Source organism: Pseudophryne corroboree, chromosome 6 (assembly GCF_028390025.1).
Source record: "Pseudophryne corroboree isolate aPseCor3 chromosome 6, aPseCor3.hap2, whole genome shotgun sequence".
In the NCBI taxonomy this organism is placed as follows: Eukaryota; Metazoa; Chordata; class Amphibia; order Anura; family Myobatrachidae; genus Pseudophryne; species Pseudophryne corroboree.
This window is the reverse complement of record NC_086449.1, coordinates 159,658,419-159,675,209: the sequence shown is the minus strand read 5'-3', so window position 1 is coordinate 159,675,209 and position 16,791 is coordinate 159,658,419.

Below are 16,791 nucleotides of genomic sequence, written 5' to 3'. Positions count from 1 at the left end.
CCCAAACAAACCATGTTTCTCAGCCACAAAAGTGGCAGCCTCTGTCAACGAAGTGCTTGGTTTGTTAAACTGTACATGTCCTTTTTAATATACAACATAAGGGTGAGTGGGAGGGCCCAAGGACAATTCCAACTTGCACCACTTTTCTTTTTTGTAGGGCATTGGTGATGATCTTCTGTCTCTAGTAAGTCAATCCTTATCCAGCTTATGCTTCAGTCTTATCATGCTGTCTTGTGTGCTTGAATTACAGCGTATAATAAATTAATTAGAAATTATTCACAATAGTCAACAGTAATACTTGCAAGCTTGTAGATCATGGATAAGACGATAATCGGCGTGCAGAAACCTTGCTCAGGCTAAGCTTTTCATGGAGTAAAAAGCGAGGGTGAATCCCAAAGAGATGCCTACTGTATCTCTTTTTCTAACTGGGTCATGGTCACCCTGGCTTCCACCTCAACTATAGTCCGCACGGCAGCAACATTGTCCACAGGTCGGTCACAGCACTCCTTATCTTTCAGAGACCGCCTCCTGCTCTGAAATTCTACAAACCACTCACACACTGGTTGGGTGGTGCTTCCTCCCCAAAAGCAGCTCACAGTCGGTCAAAACTACAGATGTAGCCACCTTTATCTTGACCGATTCTCCGCCTAGACGGACGTTTAGTCACGCTAAGGCGATAGCTTAGCTTGCTGAGCTTAATCACAGGCAGGCGCGTTGAGGCGATTCTAGATACACAGTATGCATTACACATCTCCACCACTGGGTGGCTAATGCTCCACTAATCCAGTACTTTCGATCGTATAGCGGTGGATTGATCTACAGCTCTGGCAAATGGTCAGTGACGACTGTAATGTTAATAGATGGTGACCAATGGTCAGACGGTGAGAGTTCTCAATACAAATAAATAGTTTATACAGACACAAACGAACATGTTAAAACACTTGTGTATGCAGACGCAAGATTGTGTATGGAGACGCAACTAATTGTGTAAAAGGAAGTATGTACAATGCATAAACACCGTGCTTTTGAAATACATGTACAGTATGAGTGTCCGAGTTCCCGTGACCTTCACTTTATTATAATTTTTTTTCTTTGTTATACCTTCAATGGAAGGGTGCACACAGGTTTCACATAAATCTTGTCTTGTAACCTGATCGGAACTCCCTACCTGTCTACTGAATGAACTGTGCAGGCTCCCAGGGGGGAAGGGGAAAGTGGGATGGGGGTAGGGCGAGGCAGTGGAAAATACTGTGTTCAAAGAACGGGCCAATGCTGAAGGAGCATCAGAATCCCCTAGATAAAATACACAGGGTCGATAGGAATAAGCGAGGTCTATGCACATAACGATACACCAGACCCCATCACATCACAAAGTGACAAAATGTCCGAGGCACATGAACCCCCGCCTTGTAGCATTATGTGCATAGCCCTCGCTTAACCCTATCGCCCCTGTGTATTTTAACTAGGGGATTCCGACGCTCCTTCAGCACTGCCCGTAGCCTGCAAAACCTATGCCGTCACTCGCTCCATAGCTGAGTGCTGCCACAAGGCGGATGCTCATGTGCCTTGGACATTTTGTCACTGTGTGATGCGATGGGGTCTGGGGTATCGTTACGTGCATAAAACTCGCTTATCCCTATTGACCCTGTGTATTTTAGCTAGGGGATTCTGCCGCTCCTTCAGCATTGCCCCATGACCTACAAAATATGTGCTGTTACTTGCTCCATAGCTGAGGGCCTCCATGGGGCAAGGAGTCACAGGCGGTAGCCATTTCAATTGAGTCTGCCCTGCTACAGAATTGTATGTGTACCGTATGGTGCATAGAACCTTAACAGTACAACCGCTCCTGCAGTTTTGCCCTGGTTTATGTGAATAACTCCCTCCCTGTCTACTGCATGACCTGTGCAGGCTCCCAGGGGGGAAGGGCGATGGGCTAGCGGGAGGCAGTGGAAAATACTGTGCTTCTGAAATGCAAGTACTGTATGAGTCCGAGTCCCCAGTATGTTCTTCTAGTGTACTAATTAGCACGAACAGCTTGTAACGTACAGTGGCAAGTTTAATCTTTCTATGTATAATGGAGAGATAAAAGCTCCTCTGTAAGTTCCTAGATGCCAAATCACCGTCCTTAGTATCTCTGTACAGTATGTTCTACTAGTGTACTAATTAGCACGAACATATTTTAACTGGATGCCAAATCACCGTACTTTGTATCTCTGTACAGTATGTTCTATTAGGGTACTAATTAGCACGAACAGCTTATAACGTACAGCGGCAAGTTTAATATTTCTATGTATAATGGAGAGATAAAAGCTCCTCAGTAAGTTCCTGGATGCCAAATCACTGTACTTAGTATCTCTGTACAGTATGTTCTATTAGGGTACTAATTAGCTGTTCTTGCTAATTAGTACCCTAATAGAAAATACTATACAGAGATACTAAGGACGGTGATTTTGCAACCAGGAACTTAGGGAGGAGCTTTTATCTCTCTATATTATACATAGAAAGATTAAACTTGCCACTGTACATTACAAGCTGTTCGTGCTAATTAGTACACTAGTAGAACATACTATACAGAGATATTAAGTACAGTGATTTGACATCCAGGAACTTAGGGAGGACCTTTTATTTCTCTCCATTGTAATCTTTCTAAGTATAATGGAGAGAGATAAAAGCTCCTCCCTAAGTTCCTGGATGCCAAATCACTGTCCGTAGTATCTCTGTACAGTATGTTCTACTAGTAGACTAATTAGCATGAGCAGCTTGTAACGTACAGTGGCAGGTTTGATCTTTCTATGTAAAATGTAGAGAGATAAAAGCTCCTCCCTAAGTTCCTGGATGCCAAATCACCGTACTTAGTATCTCTGCATAGTATTTTCTATTAGGGTACTAATTAGCATGAACAGCTAATTAGTACCCTAATAGAACATACTGTGCAGCGATACTAAGTACGGTGATTTGGCATCCAGGAACTTACTGAGGAGCTTTTATCTCTCTCCATTATACATAGAAAGATTAAACTTGCCACTGTACGTTACAAGCTGTTTGTGCTAATTAGTACCCTAATAGAACATACTGTACAGAGATACTAAGTATTGTGATTTGGCATCCAGTTAAAAGCTGTTCGTGCTAATTAGTACACTAGTAGAAAATACTATACAGAGATACTAAGGACGGTGATTTGGCATCTAGGAACTTACAGAGGAGCTTTTATCTCTCTCCATTATACATAGAAAGATTAAACTTGCCACTGTACGTTACAAGCTGTTCGTGCTAATTAGTACACTAGTAGAACATAGAGTACAGAGATACTAAGCACAGTGATTTGTCATCCAGGAACTTAGGGAGGAGCTTTTATCTCTCTCCATTGTAATATTTCTAAGTATAATGGAGAGAGATAAAAGCTCCTCCCTAAGTTCCTGGATGCCAAATCACTGTCCGTAGTATCTCTGTACAGTATGTTCTACTAGTGTACTAATTAGCACGAGCAGCTTGTAACGTACAGTGGCAGGTTTGATCTTTCTATGTATAATGTAGAGAGATAAAAGCTTCTCTGTAAGTTCCTGGTTGCCAAATCACCGTCCTTAGTATCTCTGTACAGTATTTTCTATTAGGGTACTAATTAGCACGGACAGCTAATTAGTACCCTAATAGAACATACCGTACAGAGATACTAAGTACGGTTATTTGGCACCCAGGAACTTAGGGAGGAGCTTTTATCTCTCTCCATTATACATAGAAAGATTAAACTTGCCGCTGTACGTTACAAGCTGTTCGTGCTAATTAGTACCCTAATAGAACATACTGTACAGAGATACTAAGTACGGGGATTTGGCATCCAGTTAAAATCTGTTCGTGCTAATTAGTACACTAGTAGAACATACTGTACAGAGATACTAAGGACGGTGATTTGGCATCTAGGAACTTACAGAGGAGCTTTTATCTCTCTCCATTATACATAGAAAGATTAAACTTGCCACTGTACGTTACAAGCTGTTCGTGCTAATTAGTACACTAGTAGAACATAGAGTACAGAGATACTAAGGATGGTAATTTGACACCCAGGAACTTAGGGAGGAGCTTTTATCTCGCTCCATTATGCTTAGAAAGATTACAATGGAGAGAGATTAAAGCTCCTCCCTAAGTTCGTGGATGCCAAATCACTGTACTTAGTATCTCTGTACAGTATGTTCTACTAGTGTACTAATTAGCACGAACAGCTTGTAACGTACAGTGGCAAGTGTAATTTTTCTAAGTATAAAGGAGAGAGATAAAACTCCTCCATATGTTCCTGGATGTCAAATTACCATGCTTAGCATTTCTGTACAGTATTTCCTATCTAGCCAGAAACCCTGCATCCTGTGCAAGCTAGGCGGACAACTGGAGGGGGCCCAATACACGGTTGCTTTCCGTTTCCCATTCCAGTATCACATAAACTAGTGGTTGGTCTGCCCCGAAAGCCAAGAGTCTCCTCTTTTGTATGGTACCAGTCCTGAGTCTCTGGGACACCCAGAACCAGAGTTATCAGTATGCAAAGTGGACCCATTTTCCCATAGACTATAATGGGCCCGTTAATTCAGACCCACCATGGGATCCGACGCTTGCCATGAGCCTTGTGGGGGGTCACAGAAACTTGGGTTTGGTACCATCCAGTAGCTAATTATCTCCCCTTCCATACCAACTTAGCGATGAATGCTCCCACCTCCCATGCTGAGAGTCTCAGGTTTGAGTCCCAAAGTGCCAACCTTTTTTTTTGTATGTTCCCGTGACTTTCACTTTATTATTTCTTTTTCTTTGTTATACATTCAATGAAAGGGTGCACACAGGTTTCATATAAATCAAAGTAATCTGCAGCAGCGATTCATTCCGCTATATACAAATACACAGCGGTAATGAGTATAAATGAGTGTATTCCGATGCAACTAACTGAGCAACACAGTACTGTAGATCGTCGGCATTTGTGTATTGTACTTGACCTGAACTCCCTCCCTGTCCACTGCATGACCTGTGCAGGTTCCCAGGGGGGAATGGCGATGGGGGTAGGGAGAGGCGGTGGAAAATACGTGCTCTTGAAATACAAGTATTAGCGTCCGAGTCCCCTAAGACATAAACCAACACCAATGGGAAGGAAGTGCCAACCTTTTTTTTTAATGTGTTCCTGTAACATTCACTTTATTATTTTTTTCTTTGTTATACATTCAATGGAAGGGTGCACACAGGTTTCACATAAATCAGAGTGGGCGGGGGATTTTCCTACATACAGTAGTATACTGTTGCACATGTCTTGTAACCTGATCGGAACTCCCTCCCTGTCTACTGCATGTACTTTGCAGGCTCCCAGGGGGGAAGGGGAAAGTGGGATGGGGTAGGGCGAGGCAGTGGAAAATACCATGTTCAAAGAAAAGGCATAATCAAAACCATGGGGAACTTTGCAGTGTATCGTTATGTGCATAGACGTCGCTTATCCCTATCACCCCTGTGTATTTTAGCTAGGGGATTCTGACGCTCCTTCAGCATTACCCCGTAGCCTGCAAAACCTATGCCATTGCTCACTCCATAGCTGAGTGCTGCCACAAGTCAGGGGTTCACGTGCCTCAGACATTTTGTCACTTTGCGATGCGATGGGGTTCGGTGTATCGTTATGTGCATAGACCTCGCTTATCCCTATCGCCCCTGTGTATTTTAGCTAGGGGATTCTGACGCTCCTTCAGCATTGCCCCGTAGCCTGCAAAATCTGTGCTGTTACTTGCTCCATAGCCGAGTGCCTCCATGGAGCTAGGAGTCACTGACGGTAGCCATTTCAATTGAGTCTGCCCTGCTATAGAATTGTATGTGTACCGTACGGTGCATAGAACCTTGAAAGTAGAAACTCTCCTGCAGCTTTGCCCTGCTTTATGTAAAACTTGTGTTTTGTCAGTTTGCTATGCGATCGAGCCCGGTGTAATGTAATGTGCATAGACCTTGCTTATCTCTATCGCCCCTGTGTATTTTGGCTAGGGGATTGTGATGCTCCTTCAGCATTGCCCTGTAGCCTGCAAAACTTATGCCATCTCTCACTCCATATCCGAGCGCTACCTGCCATGTGGTGGGGGTTCAGGGGCGGTGGCCATTTTGCCAGTGTGCTATCCGATCGAGTCCGGTGTACTGTAATGTGCATAGACCTCGCTTATTCCTATCGCCCGTGTATTTTAGCTATGGGATTGTGACGCTCCTTCAGCATTGCCCCATAGCCTGCAAAATCTGGACTGTTACTTGCTCCGTAGCCTATGGCCTCCGTGGGCAAGGAGTCATAGGTGGTAGCCATTTCTATTGAGTCTGCCCTGCTACAGAATTGTATGTGTACTGTACAGTGCATAGAACCTTAACAGTAGAACCCCTCCTGCAGCTTTGCCCTGGTTTATGTGAATTAAAAAAATAATAAAGTGTCTGGAAAAAACTAACATGCATTCATACTTTTGGAATCGAACCCGGAACTCTGAGTATAGGAAGCGGAACACTTCACCACTTCGCAGCAGACAGATGAATAAATCCATTGGTTTTGATTATGCTGTTATGGCTACAGGATTAGGACGCTAACATACTGTACAAAATTTCTACTCTCAAGAGGAAATAGTGAACTTCTTACACGTCCATTTGCGACAGTGTACACTACTGGTTTTATGTTGTTTTGTCTGCGGGACTTGGATGCTCACATATTCATAAAGTACTGTAGATGGATCATATACTGTATGCTGTACTATTTGCGTCTGTACCGTATATACTGTATTAAATAATGCAGCATAATGAGTATTTACTGTATTAAAAAATGCAGCGTAATGAGTATTTACTGTATGCAGCATAATGAGACGCGTTCGTAAAGTAGTCCTCATTATATATTTCAGTATTGTATTTTATGGGAGACCACACGCATGCGCAGTTGTGATTGTAAAAAGCGACATCTGGTGGATAATCACAGGTATTACACGTAAAGGTAACGCCAAACGCTCTGTCTGCCTCCGTGCGATTAGGTACGCCTCTCTGTGACTAGGCGCACCTCCCTACGCCCCGGTACGCTGCGTATGCGCGATCGACACAAACGCCTCAGCCAGTCAAGATAAAGGTGGCTACATCTGTATCATGCTGTTGCAGACCACTCTTGTAGTCTTAGAAGATCATGGCTTTCCAGGGGCATCTGTTGAGCACCATAGTAAGTTTGTGAAGAAAGTGAACATGCTGACTTCTGCATGCAATGCTGCTTATAAACAGTTCTGTGTCTTGACATTTTACAAGAACTTTACTCGGAGATCAAAGTTCACAACCAGATAGTTACATTGGGGTATATTTACTAACATTCGTAATTTTCGGAAAAAGGTCAAAGTTCAATCACGAATGACATCGAAAGTGTAAAACTGCAACTTTTTGAATTTATTACGACTAATTTACTAAGCTGTCGTATTCGGATTTTTCATTTGTTCCGATGTCGATGTCATTCGTGTTTTTTTTACCTTTTTTACGGCAGTGATTAGCAAAACACTGCCGACTTTTTCAAAATGAATCTCGGCCGGATCTGTGTGATCCGTGCTGGGGTTCATTTTTTTTTTTTTTTTTAAATAAACACTGTAAAACGGAGAAAAAAAAATGCGTGGGGTCCCCCCTCCTAAGCATAACCAGCCTCGGGCTCTTTGTGCCGACCCTGGTTGCAGAAATATGGGGGGAAAAATGACAGGGGTTCCCCCATATTTAAGCAACCATCATCGGGCTCTGCGCCTGGTCCTGGTTCCAAAAATACGGGGGACAAAAAGAGTAGGGGTCCCCCGTATTTCTAAAACCAGCACCGGGCTCCACTAGCTGGACAGATAATGCCACAGCCGGGGGTCACTTTTATATAGTGCCCTGCGGCCGTGGCATCAAAAATCCAACTAGTCACCCCTGGCCGGGGTACCCTGGGGGAGTGGGGACCCCTTCAATCAAGGGGTCCCCCCCCAGCCACCCAAGGGCCAGGGGTGAAGCCCGAGGCTGTCCCCCCCATCCAATTGGCTGCGGATGGGGGGCTGATAGCCTTTTGTGAAAATGAAAAGATATTGTTTTTAGTAGCAGTACTACAAGGCCCAGCAAGCCTCCCCCGCATGCTGGTACTTGGAGAACCACAAGTACCAGCATGCGGCGGAAAAACGGGCCCGCTGGTACCTGTAGTACTACTACTAAAAAAATACCCAAAAAAAGACAAGACACACACACCTTGAAAGTAAAGATTTATTACATACATCCACACAAACATACAAACATACTTACCTATGGCCCCACGCAGGTCGGTCCTCTTCTCCAGTAGAATCCAAGGGGTACCTGTTGAATAAATTATACTCGCCAGCTCCAGGGTCCCAGGTTCCTCGTAGCATCCATTTGTAATCCACGTACTTGAATAAAATAAAAAAACGGACACCCGAGCAACGCACTGAAAGGGGACCCATGTTTGCACATGGGTCCCCTTTCCCCGACTGCCAGAAACCCACTGTGACTTCTGTCTAAGTGGGTTTCTTCAGCCAATCAGGGAGCGCCACGTTGTAGCACCCTCCTGATCGGCTGTGTGCTCCTGTACTGACTGACAGGCGGCACACGGCAGTGTTACAATGTAGCGCCTATGCGCTCCATTGTAACCAATGGTGGGAACTTTCTGCCCTGCGGTTGACCGAAAGTGACCTCACCGCTGAGGTCACTTTCGGTCAACCCAAAACCCAAAACACTTGAGGGTGGTTTTGGCAAAACCAAATGATGAATTAGAACCACAACCAAAACAAAACAAAACAAAACATGGGGATTCATGCATATCTCTATCCACAAGTTGCAACACCACCAATGTGGGAACACTTAAAAATACAAGAGATAAGAGAGAGGGCTTATGATTTTATAGGGGTCTTCAATATAGATGTTATTACAATCTCTGACCTCACTATATCAAAAGCTCATGGCAATTGACAAGACAGTCTTCTAAAAGTTTTAACAAAAATGTATACATTTTAATGGTTGTTAATTGCTTAGTAAACCTCAAGCGAATGAAGGGAATGTTAAACACCTGTAAACATCAAACACACAGCAGTTTTTTTCTGTTTAAAAATGTTATGCAAATTAGTAATGTATTAGCAATGAGTAACCAATCGAACAAACTCGCCGGTACTTTCAATAGAAAACAATCCAACACAGAAATTTACTAAGAATTGTGTGTGGAATAACATTGCTCAAAAGTAGTAGTAGTTAAACAGCAAAGAAATAAAACCCCTAAACAAGGGCCGTAACTAGGAACACAGAGCAGATGCACTGTGGGTGCAGGACCACCGGCAACATCCACCTGGCCGCTCCGCCGCCACCCTGTGGGGTCCGCATCCGCCGGCCGTAACAGCTAAGCTGCAGTGCATTGCCAGGCTACCTATTCTCACATATGTAGCTGGGCAGTGCTGCAGCTTCCCCTCCTCGTCTCCCGACTCCCCCTCCACTCCCCTTCCCCCGTGTTCTGGGAGAGATGACGTCTCTCCCAATCCGTCCCCAGCCCACCCACAATGCCCCACAGCATAGGGCAAGAAGGAAGAGAGGAGAGGTCTGCCAGCTGGTACAAGGTAAGTATATCACATCTCTCTTTCTTGGACTCTGCTTAGGTGTAAAAGGGGGACTCTGCTGCCTAATGTGTAAAAAGGGGAACTTTGCTGCCTAATGAGTACACAGGGGGACTCTGCTGCCTAATGTGTAAACAGGCGGACTCTGTCACCTAATGTGTAAAAAGGGGGGACTGCCTGCCGTAATGTGTAAAAAGTAGGGCTCTACTTGGAGTAATGTGTGACAGGGGCTCTACCTGGTGTAATATGTGTAAAAGGGGCCTTACCTGGTGTAATGTGTGTAAGTGGCGCTACTGTGCGGCATAATATGAATAATGGAGACTATTGTGCAGCCTAATATTAATCTGTATTATTTTGTGGCCACGCCCCTTCCCCATGAAGCCACATCCCTGTTTTGAATATGGGGGTGGGGTACACCGCAGCTGCTTCTTGCACACAGCGCTAAAATGTCTAGTTACGGCACTGCCCTAAACCATGTGTAAAATAGCAATAGCAAACATGGATGAACCCTACACAAGTGCACATGCCCCCTGCACATGCCTGCATTCTCAATGCGCAAACCCTCCTGGGGGCCCTGGGCCACTTATGACTGGCACTCTGTGCCCATGTAAAGCCCAGATCAATCAGCCTTTTTGTTGAGCAGCTCCCCAAAATTTCCCCAACCATAAAAACAGTGTTCTGTCTGTACCCCACATTCAGCTTCATTAGCAGTTTTGCTAAGATTGCAAAACTGATAATGATAAAATCGCATGTTAGGGGCCACCCAGCACAGGGCAAGGCTGACCCAGCATGTGAATGGGGGTCAGCGATGCGATTGCAATTCAGTTGAGATTACATCGCCAAGGCAGATGCAGGGCAATCATTTTTCGGGCATTGCAGGTGCACGTGACGTCATGTTTCCAACCCTGAACCCGCCCCCGCACTGGGTGTGTCCATAACAGTTTGGTTTGTGGTTCATCATCTGTGGTCGTGACCACATACCATTGGGTCTTGACATATCATGCAGGGTAATACCCAGTGCTTCTGAAGCCCAGAGGTTACTTCACCATCCCCCACATCACTCCTGCATTGGTGCCTACATGTGTCAGGAATAATTGAGGAGGATAAATAGAATTTTGTAATAAAGAAAGGATTTGGCAGCTTAGGGAAGAAAGACGTATTCTGTACTTTCACATTACAATCAATTTATGTTTAGTCCTTAGAAAACTGATGAGTGTTTTTTTAGTTCAGCTAAGATACAACTGATTATTTTGAATTACTCCAATTATTTTATATTTCAGCATTTTGCCATTTTACATTTTTTAAAGTATGCATTTTTCAGTCTGAATATTATTTCTTCTAAGCAAGAATCAGCCAAGAGACAAAAGGGCAGATATATAAAGACACAAGGGATGCTTTTATTTTGTACATCTTCTAATTAAAGCTTTGTAAATGTAATTTCCTCATAGTTGCAGAATGTGTTTGCCGGAGAGGACAATGTAATCCATTTAGTAATAGGGAAGCGATTGCAGTTTAGAAAAAACACAGACGGCTCTCAAGGGCTGGGTTTGAAGGAAAACTTTGTTCATGGAAATGGAATCTAACTATAAATGATCTGTTTCTGCCCACATCATTTTGGGCTCATCATTATACAAATATTCATGATTAAGAAACATTCTGAACCATTTTTAATCCACCATCAATGTTAATGGAGGTGAAACATTTAATACAAATATTTGTAGATTCAGTGATATAAATAAACACAAATACTGTAATAAAGACATAAAAAGTGCACATTACAAGGCAATTAATTCTGATTTGTTTTAGATGCTTTCTGTAAGTTTAGTTATAAATAGGTGCTGTTTGCGACACATTGGTATATGTATACATATAGATCATAATGAGATGCTCATTAATGTAAATGCACACCTGCTTACCCGGGATCAAACACAGCAGCTGATTTTCCTTTGCAGATCAGATACGCTGTAACTGTGGGTTCATAAAAGAAGTTATCACAAATGCATAAATTGCAGTTGTTAACAATAATGGGGAAATGTATCAAACCTTCTAAAGATTATAGAAGTGGACAGGTGGAGAATTTACCCATGACCCATCAGCAGCTACAGTAGCTAGCATTTAACAAATAGGGTCTATGTACTAAGCCTTGGAGAAAGAAAAAGTTGACAGAGTTAAAGTACCAGCCAATCAGCTCCTAACTGTCATGTTACAGTCTGTGCTTGAAAAATGACAGGAGCTGGTTGGTTGCTACTTTATCTCCCACCACTTTTTCTCTCTCCAAGGCTTAGTACACAGACCCAACAGACTATAAAATGATAGTTAGAAGCTGATTGTTACCTAGGGGCAAACTCGCCACTTGTCCACCCTTTATAAGGTGTGACACATTCAGTGTCAGACTGGGGCATGAAGAGCCTACCAGGGGGAATGCAGTGGTAGGGGCCCATGCATAGGGGTGTGGCCAGCCACCACATTGGTTTACCTAACCATTATAGACTGCATGAGCTGGGGCCCTATATATATATATATATATATATATATATATATATATATATAATGTCAATATTGCCAGTGCATGCATGATAATGTACCAGATTAATGACCGCAATGCATGATAGAAAATTCACCATAGTCCTGTGCATTATAATGGAACATATGCATTATGTATAATTCAAGTGCACAATCTGGAACCTCTTCCCTAGAGGAGGTGGGGGGGCAGGCAGTAGGGCCCACCGGGTGTTTCCCCTGTACCCCTGTGGGCCAGTCTGACCCTGGACACAGTCTTTAGACTCATTTAAGTGCTTTTAAATGCTTTAAATAAAGTTTTATATTTTGAATTTAGTTAGTGGCCATATTTATGTTCCTGTGCCAGGTAACTGGATTTACCCATCACCACAAAATAATACTTAACTTGTTATACTCACTATGGTGCATCATACACGGTCAAGTCACATTATTATGACACCTCCTACATTTGACATCGGCAGCACGTAGCCCATGAAGTACATCACGTGTTGTGCAGTGGCTTGGTGGGTATATATGGTGTGCAGTATACCATCTGCACACTTATCACTCGTTGCTGTTATGGGTGAAAGGGGCGATTTATCCAAGTTGCATAAAGGGATGATTATTGGCTTTCGGCCCAAGGGTGGCAGTAATTCTGAAACAGCGCAGTATGTGAACTGTCCACGTGCTGCTGTGGTGAAGGTGTATCGTGACTGGACATATGGCACCATTGCGAATGACTGACATGGAAACTGTCGAGCACCATATGCCATTGATGTGAGAGGTGAACGTCAGCTACAAACGTGCGTGAAGGCCGATGACACACTACAGTGGAGCAGCTCACCCTCATAATGAACCTGGAGGCTACCAGACGTGTGTCTAAAAGGACAGTTTTGCGAACCCGGTTCCATATGGGGCTCCAAAGCGGTTACTGTGACTATTAGCTTGTGGTCATAATAATGGGACTTGACCGTGTATAACTACATCCATCCAGATTTCTGGAAGTGTAAATGACTATGCTTTGTTGAAAAGGGACACACTGGGCCAGACTAATACCCCTTTTCCACTAGCTCAAAAAACACGGGTAAATGCACGGGGGCGCGCATTTACCCGTGTTTTTGGCAAGTGGAAAAGGGTAAACCCGGATCAAGTGACCCGTGAATCCTACCCGGCTATTTACCTGGGTAGGACACGGGAATGATCCGGGTAGGGTGTAGTGTAAACGGGAGCCGTGTCGATGCGACACGGCTCCCGTTTACACTGTATGGATGGGCGGCGCTGGGAGATCATGTGATCTCCCTGCGCCGCCCCTGCCGTGTAGCTAGAAGCGTCACCAACCCGGCATATGCCGGGTTGTGACTGCTAATGGGAAAGGGACCGAGCACGGGTCGCAGCAGGGGGCAGCTCCCGTGTCAGGCTCCCGGCTGCGACCCGTGCTCGTAGGTGTAAAAGGGGTATTAGAGGTATACGCAGACACAATGATTTTTGGTGACCTTAGTCTAATTTGTTTAAATGTTCCTATTGCGAATGTTATTACTAGGTATCTATGCCAAATACATGATTCAGATCTAGGGACAACACTAGAAATTATTGAGCACTGTAGAAAAATATGTTTTTTAACCACATTTCAGTTCCGCCACATCCCCCTTTACATCAAAGAAGACCTGCTGCATGGAAAACAATATGATAGAATTGATCTAGAGTAGCCTACCTGGCCACAGTAGTCATGGAATATTTGCATACCATAATGAGATATCTTGGGAATGAAAACCAAGTCTAAACACAGAATACATTTATGTTTCACATACTATACCCCTTATACACATAGCCTGAAGGTAATTTTATGCAATATTTTTAATAATTTTGTGCATTAAACAAAGTTTGTGTACATTGCACCATCATAAAGCAAAGATTTCAGTATCTAAGTCGTGCTCAAAAAAGTCTGTATTGCGGAATTTCGAATATGGGAGACTCAATCTGTACTGCGTGGCTATAAGATCTTCTCTCAGCTGTGCTTTCTTACAAGTAGAATGCAAGCTCCTTTATGAATAGAGACTTCTGTACCCTTTGTTTTCATGTCTGTATTTATTTGCCTTGTATGGCCTGTTTTTCTCACTGGCGTTGCAGATCACTGTGGGCCTTGCAAATCAATGGTGATGCTAATAATAATTAGAGATAATTGGGTCAGATTGCTTGGAATTCGAGCCGCTCTGAACATTGGGGATCTGAGTCCACGCTCAGATCCCACGTCGATGCCGAACATCATCTTCTCGTATCAGATTCCCTCGGGACTGGGATTCCATATAAGGCGCCACAGATGGGATTCGCCGCCATTTCACTCAATGCATGCTCACGAATAGCGAGCTATACTCTACTGTTTAGGCTGTGCTGTGTCCATACAGAGATTCCAGACTAATTGTGGCTGTGCAGTATAGTGACTGTATATAGGGGTACGCTGCACTGTACAGGTGTTATTAAATGTACCAGCACTTTCAAATTATGTTTCATCCCATTCATTCATTTGGGTAAAAACTGAAGATATAAAGTACTGTACCACTGTTTTAAAATGATCCCATCCAACTATAAACTGTGGGAATATCTCATATCTATGACCAAGCGCCAGTCCCAGGATTAATCCTATTTTGTCCGCAAGTACATGCATCCTCTTTTGTGACTGTGGGGCTGATTTATTAATCTTCTTTAAGGGGTAATGCGCTATCTGCACACGTTATGTACAGATGTATCCTCATACAGCGTTGCTCATAGCGCACTATTTAGGGTCCTGTGTTGCGAGTTGGAAATAACGTTATGGCGTACGTTATGTCCCGCGCCATGTAATACACAGTTTAACCGCTGGGTGGCGAATGCTCCACGTTGAGACTACAGTGCTGAATACAATGCTGTGGAAGTAAGCAGTGATCTGTGAAAGGCTGGCCAATCACATTCTTCCCTTTATAAAAAAAAAACCCTTTCCACAAATTACAGTGCCACGCTGCCGCCCGTTCAGTCAATTAATTTTTTCGTTACGTTGTGTACAAAATACCGGATAGCATTAATATGACTCCCAGATGGTCTACAGCAGGGGTCTTCAACCTTTAAGACAGTGTGGGCCACATAAAAAAATGTAACGAAGCCGAGGGCCACTAAGCTATACTGCGGTATTTAGAATCTAAATTTTAATTTATGATTGTAATGAGACCTTTTCTAGACTCATAAGACCATAAAAAAGACTTCAAAAGATAATCATTGTAATTTAATGAATGAAACATGGTCTACTTTACCTTTGTTATTATAATAAGTTCATATCAGTGGGAAACTTGGCATTGTTTTTGCTTGGCCATCTTGTCGATGTTGGCATCAATGTTAGAAGTCGCTATGCGCAGAGTATTCTCAAGATGTTGGTCTGTAAGCTGAGTTCTTGTCTTGGACTTTGCGTTCTTCATCCTTGAGAAGAATTGCTCACATAAGTATGTGCTTCCTAACAAAGCACACATCTTCAAAGCGTGCTGCCAGAGATAAGGGAATGTGTCCTGAGAAATGTAGTCTTTGTAAAACGTAAACAAGGGCACATTGAAGAATTTTTCTCGCAAAGATGAGTTGTTTTGGAGATCAAGCAGCTCCATTTGTACTGAGCCTGGCATATTGGCAGCATTGACAGTAAAAGGCATAGAAAATAAATCGAAAAAAGACTGTTGATTACGGAAATCACTAAATCTGTCTTCAAACTCACTTCGCATCATGCTTAATTTTGTAGCGTAATCACCAGGAGACAAACAGTTGGACTCACCGAGAAGCTTAAAATGTGTAAAGTCTTTTTTCGTGAGTTGTGCCTCCCAAAGTTTGAGCTTTTCTACAAAAGTTTTAATGTGATCAAACAGAGTGTGCACCAGCTGATCCTTGGATTGTAGCCGCGTATTTAGGTCATTCATATGCAAGGAGATGTCGGTCACAAAGGCAAAATCTGAAATCCACTTTGGATCATTAAATTCTGCAATCGGCTTCCCCTTGGTTTGCATGAACTCTTCTATTTCACTTCTTAAGTCAAAGACTCTCTTAAGTACCTTCCCTCTGCTCAACCAACGCACCTCACTATAATAAACCACGTCGCCGTGATCCGCTTGGCACTCTTGTGTCAAAAATTCTTGGAATTGACGATGATTCAATCCTCGTGCCCTAATAAAGTTGACTACAGACACAATAACTTTCATTACATTCTCAAATCCAATCGTTTTCGCACACAAATTCTCCTGGTGGATTAAACAGTGGTACTGGATGAGATCTTTTCCTTCTAGTTCCGGTTCTTTTTTTAAAAGTGCAACAAACCCTTCATTCCTTCCCACCATAGCAGGGGCACCATCAGTTACCACTCCCACAAGGTTGGATAAGCTGAAGTCGAAACGCTGGAGTGTTTTCTTGGTGGCTTCCAGAATATCAGTGCCTTTCGTCGTTCCCTTCATAGGTACAAGCGCTAGCAGCTCTTCTGTCACATTGAAGTGTTGATCAATGCCACGGACAAAGATAGCCAGTTGTGCTGTATCCTTCACATCTGTGCTCTCATCTAAAGCAAGTGAATATGACTTAAATGCGTACAGCCGTTTTTTTAAAGTTCCTTCAATGTCATTGGCAAGTTCTTCGACACGTCGTGCTACAGTTACACCAGACAAACTCAATTTTTTAAACAGTTCGTTATTCTTTGGATAGAGAATTTCCC